Consider the following 12,527-nt stretch of genomic DNA (forward strand, 5'->3'; position numbering starts at 1 on the left):
ATTTACCCCCCTTCACATTCAAGATTCCAAGGGATAAATTAACTCCCAAGCGTACACAAAGAATAGCTCCCTACAGTTTCACCTATCCCATTCAAGTGTCAAGGCTACTACTATAACATGCATTCCTGAATCGGCTGAACAATTATCGCATTCAAGACTCAAACTGAACAGCTAGACATGCAAAATTATTGGCCAAATAATTCACAAGAAATTAAGCACCAGGAATCATGAATCACAAGTTGGAGGGCAAATTGATATCAATAAATCAAAAACACATAATTAATCAGCTATGTACAAACCCTAGGTTCAGATTAAATAACTAGCCAGACATCATAAAATAAAACATAAACACAATTAAAAATAACGCAATTGTAAAAACAAATTGTATAAAAACCGAATAGGAACGATTGTAGCGGCTTGAATCTTCAATCTTGATCCAAGCCTTTAAAACTGGAAAACAATAATATTCTAAAGCTATAAAACTGAAATAATAAGTCTGGGAACCCTAGATAGGTCAAAAGAGGACCTATTTATAGTCTTAGGGTCAAAAACAAAGTTCTAAACCGAAAATAACTAAGAAAAACATAAAAATGCGGAAGAATTAAAAACACGCGTAAAAACGGCGACCCGTTCGACGGTCGCCGAACTGGTCGCCGAATTTGGCCTGAAATTCCCTTAAAAACGGCGATCGCCATTTTTTCCTCCGTAGGCCAAATTTCGAACAGGGATTTCGGCGACCTACTCGGCGATCGCCGAGTTGGTCGCCGATTTAACTCATAAAATCGCCTAAATTCGGCGGTCAACACCTTTGACCGCCGAAATGCCTTTTTTTTCCGTCCCGACTTCAGAATCTTCGTCTTTTCTCGATTTTTAGGTTCGTTCTCTCATAACTCTTCTCTTCAACATGTTCCTTACACTCCATGCTTCAATATCACTCAATTCTGCATCCAAATAGTCAAAACTACACCCAACCGTGAAATCATGAAATAATAGTCAATGAACTCCAAACGATAATAAACGGGTGTAAAATCGACTTAAACTACAGAATATAAACCATAAAAACCATGCAAAATGAGTGTTTATCAGCTGCCCCATGGGAATTCCTCCCATGCTGTTTTGTCCTCCAATAGCACTCAGAGCCAATCCAGAATTCTGTAATTCGTACCATCATAGCCAAATATCAGATCCGTCACTATTAGCATCTTTGTTGCCTTAATGTAGTCCGTTTTATGTTCACCCAAACCTCGGGTCATAAACATCTCCCTCAATTTGTTGGGGGAAATTTCCCTACCGCCAAGAACTCTCTGATAAAAAGAATTCTCAAGTATGATGTGATCTGCATAGGGGTTAAAGTTGCTTAACCCAAATTTCAATCCTGTCATAAAAAAAAACTCAATCCTGGAAAACCTCGTCACATAGCCATCCACGATAAAAAACAACGCCGTCTCATCCGGTTTTGATTTTCCTGCTATCTGTCTTGATATCATGAAATGCAGGCATTGGCCTGATCGTGATACACGGGATGGCAGTTTGAGAAAATCACTGAAAACAGACTCTTGCAGCTCACGGTATACATTGTCACCCTTTAAAATATTGTTTATGATTTCAATAATGTTCTCCTTGCCCGTAATGTTGACCTTGTGTTTTATTTCCTCCATACCTTTTCGTAGGTATTTCCATTGTACCTTCATTCCGAAAATAAAAGCATGCCAAAATGAATGAAACGTATTATAATGAGATCTTCAATACACAGTTGGCACTTATGGCACTAATAGTGCTATAAGTGCCAAAGGAAATCTAAAATAAAAACACATCAAGTAAAATGACAGATTTCATTAGATCTACAAACGAAAATCCCAACAATAACAGATTCCAACAATGACAAACACCTATCACTACACCAAATTCGCTCATAGATAACGGATTTTATCCGTTATCTATGTGCGAAAACATCCGTAATATATAATGGTGTAATGTATGTGGATTTCATACATAACGGAGATTTAAGCGTTATCTATTCTATTATACATAACGGATTATATCCGTTATCTATAGTATTATATCCGTTATCTATTCTATTATACATAACGATTGTTTATATATACATAACGGAGATTTAAGCGTTATCTATTCTATTATACATAACGGATTATATCCGTTATCTATAGTATTATATCCGTTATCTATTCTATTATACATAACGATTGTTTATATATACATAACGGAGATTTAAGCGTTATCTATTCTATTATACATAACGGATTATATCCGTTATCTATAGTATTATATCCGTTATCTATAGTATTATACATAACGTTTCAAACCGTCATGAAAGTTTAATATTCACTGTTATGTACACACCTATACATAACGGTTTTTTGATATTAATAACGTTTGGTAATCCGTTATGTATAACGTTTTTGACCGTAATTAGATTTCTATTTCTCCGTTATCTATTAATTTATACATAACAATATAAATGATAAAACCAACAATAATAATATTATATATTCTCCAAAATATTTAATTTTATATTATTATCATAAAAAAGAATTCATACAAGATTTGAATATAGCCAAAATTCAACAACTGCTTTATCTATACTATTATGCCTTACAAAAATACTAAACATATTAAATATGCAACTAGCTAGCCATATGGTACAACATTTCTTGTGAATTCACAAGCCTCTTCAGCTCAACGTACGGCTCATTTAATCCACCACAAACCTGCCACAAAATCATACAAAGAGCCAACCAAGAATCACAATATAGAGCATCATGATAAACACTTAAAAAGCATATCAAAGTGATTGGTAAAATGGACAAAACCTATCAGAACTATCGAAAACTTTTCAAAACCAATATCCTTTGATAACAATATGATGTTAGATCAGTTACATAAATATTATCTCATCCAGGGTTGGATTGTTGAAGTGAAAAATAAATGACAAGGACGCCAAAATGCAATATGATTATGACCAGTGGTATAACGTCTAGCGTCTGGATGAAGCAAGGGAGAGTAGCTTAATTTCTAATCAATCAGACCATGCTCAGCCTTTGAAGCAAGGGAGCGTCTGTGTCAACCTATTTTTCTTAAGCTTGTTAAGTTGGCTGCTACAGTGCTGCTGAAGATAGTCTAGCAGAATCAGTAATAAACATATCCAAACTTCTGAAATATTTATTGTTTTCAACCAATATTAGCTCAATCACACCTCAAGTCACACATGATGGTCTATTTCTAAATTATCTTAAAAACTCAAAAACCCCAAATAAGGAAAGAAACAAAAACACAGAGTAAGAGTAAAGAGAGATAGAGAGAGAGGCCAATGAACTGACCTTCAGAGGTCGTCTTCAATAGAGCATAATGCTTCTATTATCACCATAAGGCAACGAGAACTAGTAATATTTATTCTAGATTCAGCATACAACTCATGATGGTTACCTGAGAAAACAAGACTTCAGTCAGGTACAATCAAAAGAGTATCTATGTAACAACATTTTGAACTCCCTCATTTTGAAAGCCAAAGCTTCATCTTAGCTTTGACTCTTTCAGCTGGTGTCTATTATACTAATTAAGAACAGTACAATCAATGGAATCCACAAAGAATCAATAGAAAATAAGTATAAATTCTAATGCAATATATTCAGCTAGAAGCTTCATATATCCATGTCTAAATACAATATTAGAACTTGAAGAAACCGTTATGTATGAAGCGTTATGTATGTGCATTTTTGTAGTAGTGAATTGAGGTAATCTCGTCCGGTCTTATGATGATAATATCAAGCAATATAATATTAAGCAACTATATTTAGCATAAATATATCTATATTTAAAACGTTATATAACACCATTGACCTAATATATATTCAAAAATAAAGTACAAATTAACATGATAGCATATCTAGTTGAAATCTTGGTATAAGATCAGTCCATATTAATGTAATTACTAATAATTTCAAGTTGAAAGCAGGAAGAAGCCATCGCCACAGCAACAAATGGAATGGAACAAGCCATTCCCCAACCTACTCTCCATATCCACTACCTAGATACATGCTTATTTATAGTATTTACATAACCATGGCTTCCACTTGAGCCATGGTTTACAAAATAAAAGCAACAGGATATGAAACTCACCTTGAAGCAAAGCCTTTCCGGGCGCAATGTCCCTCAGAACAGCAAAGCCTCGATTAATTTCAGTCATAAGTTACAGCTGGTGGAGTAGCTGCTGTAGGGTATGGCGAGAAACATTCTTTTTCCACTTTTAATTTTGATGGAGTACCTTGCTCCCAATTTCTTCAACTCTACACTTTTGTCCACCTCTCAGCACCTAACACAAAAAATGAAATTTAAATCACACTGAAAATCGAGCAAAGTTGAAGCAATTATTACCCAAAGTCGAAGCCAAAACGAAGGCAATTGTGGAAATTCTACAACTAAAGAAGTTGAAATCTAGAAATATATAGAAATGCTTCAATAACATTTACATGATATATAAGGAATGCAACCAACAACAACAGACATAAAATAGAACTACTTTCCTTCATGTGAGTAAATAAATTTCATTGCTTCAAACGGTCTCAAAGTGCCAAGTTTATACAACAATTTCGATTTCCAGAGCTCCCTCTAGTCCAGATAAAGGAAGATGCCTCTTCATTGTCTCCACTCTAACCATCAAGCATGCATCATAATCTTCCTTCAATATTCATGACACAAACCAAGCAAAAGAAAAATTAATAATAAAAGAATTCGTGTAGTAAGGATCTACTAGATCTTTGGCTGCAGTCTGCACTGGAAAATGTAAGATCTCAAGCTTTAGAATTAACATGCAGACAAGGAAAAACATATAGAAGAAAAAAGTTGCCTCTTTGTTAGTATATAAGTCCAATTTCAAAAGTTATACTAATAAAAACCAACTCCATATCAACATTTCCCATCTCCAACAAATGAATTATTTATACAGCATTACTTTAATTACTGCTATGTGCAAGAGTTTTAAAGCATATTCAATCAAATCAAACAGCACAAAAATATTTGACATTTATTCTTTTTCCAGGCATGTTAACCAAAATTTTAAGAAGAATCACTGAAGTCAAGCATTTCAGGAATCAAGCAGAATGATAAAGCCATTAATAAATCAAAATGAAATAACAAATCTCAAAATGTCGCATTAAAGTTTTAGAAAATTCGGATTCAATCTATCTATTCAATAATAATAGAGGAGATTATTGGAACGAAATCAAAGAAGCCCTCAATCAAGCACCATCCCAGTAAGAATATAACAGAAGGATGGAGTTTGAGAATAGAGATTTACTTATTCGAGAAATAAGAACAGAATGTTCTGCCCTCTTTCAACAAATAGTTGAAAGCAGTGGCTGACCGGAGCGGAGGTCGTCGGCGTCAACACTATGGTTTGGGAATTTCAATTTTAGGGACTTTAGGTGAGAGGAAGAATTTGGGGATTTAGGGATTTTAGGGCTTCACCGACGTGCGCGAAGAAGAGGGTGCTGGCGGCGGTGAAACGGCGGCAGGCGGACGAACGGCGACGGGCGGACGAACGACACAGAGAAGATTGTAAAAAATTTCACCTGAAACGCTCACCTCGTCGTCGACGACAGCAGAGGGAGTCAGAGGATGGCGCTGCGGAGGGCTTGGTGGCGGAGGCGTCAGTTGTGCGATGGTGGGGTGGGACGACCGTTGGTGCGACGGTGGGGTGGGGTAGGACGGCAGGTGGAGAGACGGTGGGGTGGGGTGGGACGTCAGGTGGCGCGACGGTCGGGTGGGGCGGCAGGTGGCGGTGCGAAGCTGCTGTGTTTTCTGCTTTTTAGAGGGAATTGATACTTAGGAGTGAAAATTTGAGAGGGAATACTTAGGCGTGAAAATTTGAGCAGGACTTAGGGTGAATCTCTGTTTACTCAATTTTTTTTTCATTTGTTTCACTTTTATTATTAATTATTAATCAATTCTTGATATTTAGGTTTTTAATAATATTTTTAGATTTTATATATCTGTTACTTAATGAAAAAAAAATTATAAATTTTAATTTTTTAAAGTCTGTATTTACAAATAGATTCATATTATAGAATAATCAATTTAGTTTTTATTTTTAAATATAATATAATAAAAAAAATTTAAAAATAATGTTTATACATAACAGTTTTCAAAGCGCTTATACATAACGGTTTAATAAACCGTTATAAATAATACTCATATATAACGTTTTTCGTAACGTCGGAATAACCGTTATAAAAAGATGATCATAGATAACGGTCGGCTTAACGGTTTTGTAATACCGTTATGTATGTAACTAATAGATAACGCTCAAAGATAACGGTTTAACTCAAACCGTTATCTAAGCGTTTAGACAACACTACATAGATAACGGTTTTTCGTCAAAACCGTTATCTTTTCCAAAAATGCGCTCATACATAACGGTTTTTAGAAAAAACCGTTATGTATGAGGTGTTATGTATGTGCATTTTTGTAGTAGTGTATAAAAGGTCAACATTACATAATTCAAATGAACAATGAAACATGTCAATATATAAAAATGTTAACAGCTTCAACTAAGCCTAAGAGGACAGGTTAAATGGTTATAAGCGTCAGATCTACAAACGAAAATCCCAAAATAAAGCCAAGTAATCCAAAATAAACCAAGTAATCCAAAATAAACCAGAGTAATCAATGTTCCTCTTGGTACTTATGGCACTAATAGTGCCATAAGTGCCGAGAGGAAATCCCAAAAAAACTGAGTAATTCCGACATGCAAATCATCAAGTAAATTAGGGTTTTCAAGGAATTACTGTAGTTACAAATCATCCTCATCTTCACCGGTGGACTCTTCGGAGTTTTCTTCCTCGGCGGATTCGTCCTCTCCGGATTCTTCTTCCTCGCCGGCTTCTTCTTCCTCTCCGGATTCTTCTTCCTTGACGGCTTCTTCTTTCGCTCCGGATTCTTCTTCCTCGATGGCTTCTTCTTCCTTTTCAGAATCTTCTTCCTCGGCGGCTTCGTCTTCCTCGTCGGCTTCTTCGGCCGTGGTTGGAAGAGTCACCACCCGGATCGGTGATTGTTGTTCCTCAGATCCGGAACTCTCATCTGCATTGATTTCTTTGCAAATATCTATGACGCTTCCAGGAACTCCAGATCCGGCTTTTTCCTCGTCGGATTCTGCAGCGCGCTGGCGCTTGGAGGTCGAGCCGGTTTGTGAAGCCTTGCGCTTGCGGTTGGTCATTTTTTGGAGTGGAGTTGAGTGGATAAACAGATAATATGCAGGTGGAGAAGATGAAGGTGGGTGGTTGACGACGGTTGACAGCAGTTCACGGTGGTTTTCCACGAGATTTTCGGCGGCGCGGTTGAGGGCGGTTTAGGGTAAAAGGGCCGAGAGATAACGGTAAATGGCGGTGAAAAATTGGTGCACAAATGGTAAAAAATTAGTTTTGTTGAAACCCTATAACCCGCCCGCGACCCTAAACCCTACCCGCACGCGACCCGATACCCGGTCCGCCGCTTAAAGTTAAAATCGTCCGAAATAAAAAAAAAAAAAAAAAAAAAAAAAAGGATAAAATTTAAGTATTTTCAATTAGTGGCCAAAATTTGTGTTTTATGCTTCATTTTGGCTACCTCAAAATTTTTCTCTTAAAAAAAATAGTCAATCTAGTAATTAAAAGATGGGTAATTGGTGTATAAATACACGAACTTTACTTATTTTTTCGTATTTAACATAAACTTTTAATCCTAGTTATAAGTACATTAACTTAGAGCATCCACAGTGAGCTTATTTGATAGCCTACTTGATAGCTTACTTGATAGTAGGGGACCACATTGAGTAGAGGAGGAGCTTACTTGATAGCCTGCTTGATAGCTCACTTGATAGGAGAAGATCACAATGAGTAATGAGGCAACATTGGGATTACTTGATAGCCTACTTGATTTTTTTAGTTTTGATTTTTCTATTTTTCATTTAAATTTAATTGCATAAATTTAAATAACACAATTTACTTCAAATTTAAATTGCATTAATTTTGAAATCCTAAAAATCACATAAAACTTAATAAAATAAAAACAAATCCTAAAAATAACTATTCCGGCCCTAGAGGAATATTGGAAGTGTGAAAGAGAAGAATTGTTGTTGTGTGAACGAAGAAGGAGTTTAGGGGTATTTATAGATAGGAAATTTAAAAAAAAGGGGGGGGGGAATCGGAAAAATAGTCGTTGAAGGCAAAAAAAAATACTTGATAGCCTACTTGATTTTTTTTTATTTTTGATTTTTATGGTTTTCATTTAAATTTAATTGCTTAAATTTAAATAACACAATTTAATTCAAATTTAAATTGCATTAATTTAAAATTCTACAACATACCAAAAAAAAAACCTAAAGACATAATTTAAAAATACTTAATTTAAAAAAATATTTAATAAATTTCCATTTGTGGTATGTTTTTTTATTATACAACACTATATTTGTGTATGTTGTACTATCTTATAATATAACTGTATGATATGAAAGTCTTTTGTTTTTTTCTGTTTCCATATTTGGTATTATGTAATGTAAATTTTCATTTTCATTTACTTACTTTGTATTTTATTTTATATCACTTAAATATATATTTAAAATTACATACTACTCTTATTATATATGATAAATACGAATGAATAATCGGACCGTGCGGAGCACGGGAATAATACTTGTTGGGGTCCTGGAGGGTTGACTGAACAGGTGTATGGGGGGGGATACACATGTAGGCTATTTTTCGCAAAACAAAACAAACTAACCAAATTTTAGTTGGAAAATGGTTGTAGACTGATACTAAAATGACTTCAGTAATTTTGATATCTGTTGAGCAATGAGCTTTAACTAATATCCACGTAAGGCTTCAGTCTAGAGTTTGTAAAACAGAGTAGAGTTATTGATCTCACTGATTATCAGTTGAATGATCAGCTAGACTAATAACTCTGCAGCGAAATTTAAACTTAATGCGAAAAGTCTTTAGAAAAGGTTTGTCACTTATAATATCCTAAGTTACACTTTTCAGTTAATCCAGTTCAGTTGAAAACAGATTTAGCACACATAAAGGAATAACTGAAAGCAGATAAAGAACACAAGAATTTTTACGTGGTTCGGAAACAACATTCCTACTCCACGGCCAGATGATTAGTCTGACAAACACTCTGGGCTAATGCATATAGGTGCACAGCAAACCTACCAACACACTGGGTTGGATTTCTCGCTCACTCTTAGCAGGCTTAGACACACTCGTGGCATATCAGCGCTTCGCTAAGATCTCTGGAGTTCGAACCCTGGTCTGAACTTCCCCTTGGCTTGCTGGTGCCAAGGAACCAACTCAAACACTCTTTTCGCTCGGTTGAGAAGGGGTGGACTCTTCTAACTAAGACTAGTGAGAACAAGCTCTCAAGTAATCTGTTCTAGGCTTAAGATAAAACAAGAATTGCCTAGGTTTCTAAGAGAGTTTAGGTAATCAGCTAGACTGATTTTACACGTTTGAGTACTCTCTTCTTTGATTCAAAGTTCTATGGCTCGCGAATTTGACAGAGCTTCAGCGTATGTCTTCGAATCGGTGAAGATTGCAGGCATTCCTCAAGCTCTATTTATAGGTGCAGTCTTGAATAGATCCGTTGGAGAGATGGTATTCAGGATTTCTGCTGTTGTGAGAGGATGTCACTTCTTGGGCTGAGGTGGCAATCTTCAGATACTCCATGTAGTAAATATTTGAATTGTCTTGTCCTCGGAGTATGGTGATTCTGCATCTTTACACGTAAAAGGAAGATCTGGTACTTGCAAGGACGATATTCAAATCTTCGGCATTTAATGCTGTTGTACTTAGGCATTTAATGTGGCGTGTCTGATACTCTTTACTTCAGTCTGATGGAGAAACTCGACTGGTACTTGATTTGAACTTTAGTTCGGTGATGACATGTAATACTTGAGTATCTCTGACTGGTGACTGATGATTTTCAGTCAGGGTGCGTCATTCGGTGATCTAGTACAATATGCTTCAGTTGTGCTGCCTTCAGTCTTCAGTTGTTTGATCTTCAATCTAAACTAGTGAGGACTAAAACATTTAAGTCCATAAGAGAAATATAAGAAAGACAAGTGGTATCATCAAAACCCGGACAAGGATATTTCATTCATTTCCCAATAATTTTTCCCTTTTTGATGATGCCAAAACCATACAATCAAACCTATCAAAAGCAAGCAAGATTCTAGCTAAGGTGAATGCCATTACCCCTTAAGTATAACCTATTAATTTGCACAAACTGAGTAAGCAACAGACAAGAGCTAGGCAATACAGAAATCATTTCATCATAATGACAATTGAGGTATGAACAATGAGTAATTGTCAACAAATGAGAAAAGAGAGATCTTGATGTTCCTTGAGCAATTGATAAGATATCAGTTGCTGGAAAAACATGTATTGCTGGAGAATCAGAAGCAGTAATGGAATAAACAAATAGCATAAGTATCAGAAGCAAATATCAAATTTTATTGCACACATTCTACAAATTTGAATTTTTCTAAGGTTCAAATCCTCTATCTAGCAAATTATTTGAATTTTCTTTTTTTCTCAATAAAATTTCCATTTCAGCAGAAGCAAATATCAAAATCAACACAAATAAGTAACAGTGATTCCAGCCTTTCAAATCTTATCAGTGCGAGGTATTTTGGAAGACCTTTCCCCAGCTCTCGTTGCTGATTTTCCTTTCTTCTCTTCTTTCTTCTTCTCTTCCATTTTCTTCCGCTCTTCATTCGTCTCTCATCTCTTCTTCAACTCTTTCCCCTTTTTGGCATCATCAATAAGAGAAGATTGTGTCTTCTAATGACCTTGGGGATTAGTTTCAGTTGTACTTGTTTTTGGTTGACTGCTCTGATGCTGGAGCTTCTTCACTTGCGATTCAAGAATGAGGAATTTAGCTTTGAGATCGATTAGCTCAATTTCTTGAGTTTGCAGTCTCCTTTCACTTGGATGCTCCATTGCATCAGTTGATTGTGTCTCGGTTGTAGGGGCTTCCTCTGTTCTTTGCTCAGTTCTCGCAGTATGAGTTGCTGGTGTAGGTGGATGCACATCCTCCATGGTTTCCTTATTCTGAGGTACTTTGTTGATCAGGCCATGAGCAAGTAGATAATGTTGAATGACCAATACCATATCATGGATGGCATCCCACAAGTTTGTGATGCCGAACTTTGAGAACACATTTGACTCAATGGAGTCCATTTCTGAGTCAGTCAAGAGAACATCGAGTTTTTGAAATTGAGGTCGGGGAGCAGTCTTGACAAAGGTATAGAAGATATATTTAACAATGTCTTGGTATGCATCTGGATGCTCTTCGGCTCTAAGGGCAGGAAGATAGACACTGAGGCTGTGTTGGGCAAGACTTAGGAAGTAGTTCCTAAGATTCGCAGGCTGAGACGATCTCGAAGATGAGGGAGCATTAGGATTGACAAAGGAAACATTTTCTGAAAAAGTTTCAGCGCAATGCTGAAAGAATCCCTTAAGAGAAGGGAATGATTCCTTTATCGGAGAAGCAGGAGATTGAACTAGAGATTACTCTTCGAAGATGAGCTGTTGTACTACTGGGGATTGTGGTGATCGATGAGATGGTTTATCAGTTTGAACTGGAGATTTCTCAGGGCACTGTTTAGGTGAAACTTCACTTGAAGGTGTAAAAGTGACTGGGTCGACTGAAGTGGTGGCAATTGGAGAAATTGGGACTGTTGAACTGCTTAAAGTTTGCCTGAGAGAGAGTCGCGATTTGACAGAGCTTCAGCGTATGTCTTCGAATCGGTGAAGATTGCAGGCATTCCTCAAGCTCTATTTATAGGCAAAGTCTTGAATAGATCCGTTGGAGAGATGGTCTTCAGGATTTCTGCCGTTGTGAGAGGATGTCACTTCTTGGGCTGAGGTGGCAATCTTCAGATACTCCATGTAGTAAATATTTGAATTGTCTTGTCCTCGGAGTATGGTGCTTCTGCATCTTTACACGTAAAAGGAATCTTTGGTACTTGCAAGGACGATCTTCAAATCTTTGGCATTTAATGATGTTGTACTTGAGCATTTAATGCGGCGTGTCTGATACTCTTTACTTCAGTCCGATGGAAAAACTCGACTGGCACTTGATTTGAACTTTAGTTCGGTGATGACATGTAATGCTTGAGTATCTCTGACTGGTGACTGATGATTTTCATTCAGGGTGCGTCCTTCGGTGATCCAGTACAATATGCTTCAGTTGTGCTGCCTTCAGTCTTCAGTCTTCAGTTGTTTGGTCTTCAATCTAAACTAGTGAGGACTAAAACATTTAAGTCCATAAGAGAAATATAAGAAAGAGAAGCTCTCTAATAGTTTTGGTGTCATCAAAACTCGGACAAAGATATTTCATTTATTTTCCAACAATACTAGTGTTTCTAAATTGTTACATTTGTTATTTTTATTCATAAGAGCAAATGTACTCCGTCCCATAATAAGTGGCCACATTTCCTTTTTCGTCTGTCCCACTATAAGTGGCTGCTTTCT

This window comes from Salvia miltiorrhiza, chromosome 5 (assembly GCF_028751815.1).
Source record: "Salvia miltiorrhiza cultivar Shanhuang (shh) chromosome 5, IMPLAD_Smil_shh, whole genome shotgun sequence".
NCBI lineage: Eukaryota > Viridiplantae > Streptophyta > Magnoliopsida > Lamiales > Lamiaceae > Salvia > Salvia miltiorrhiza.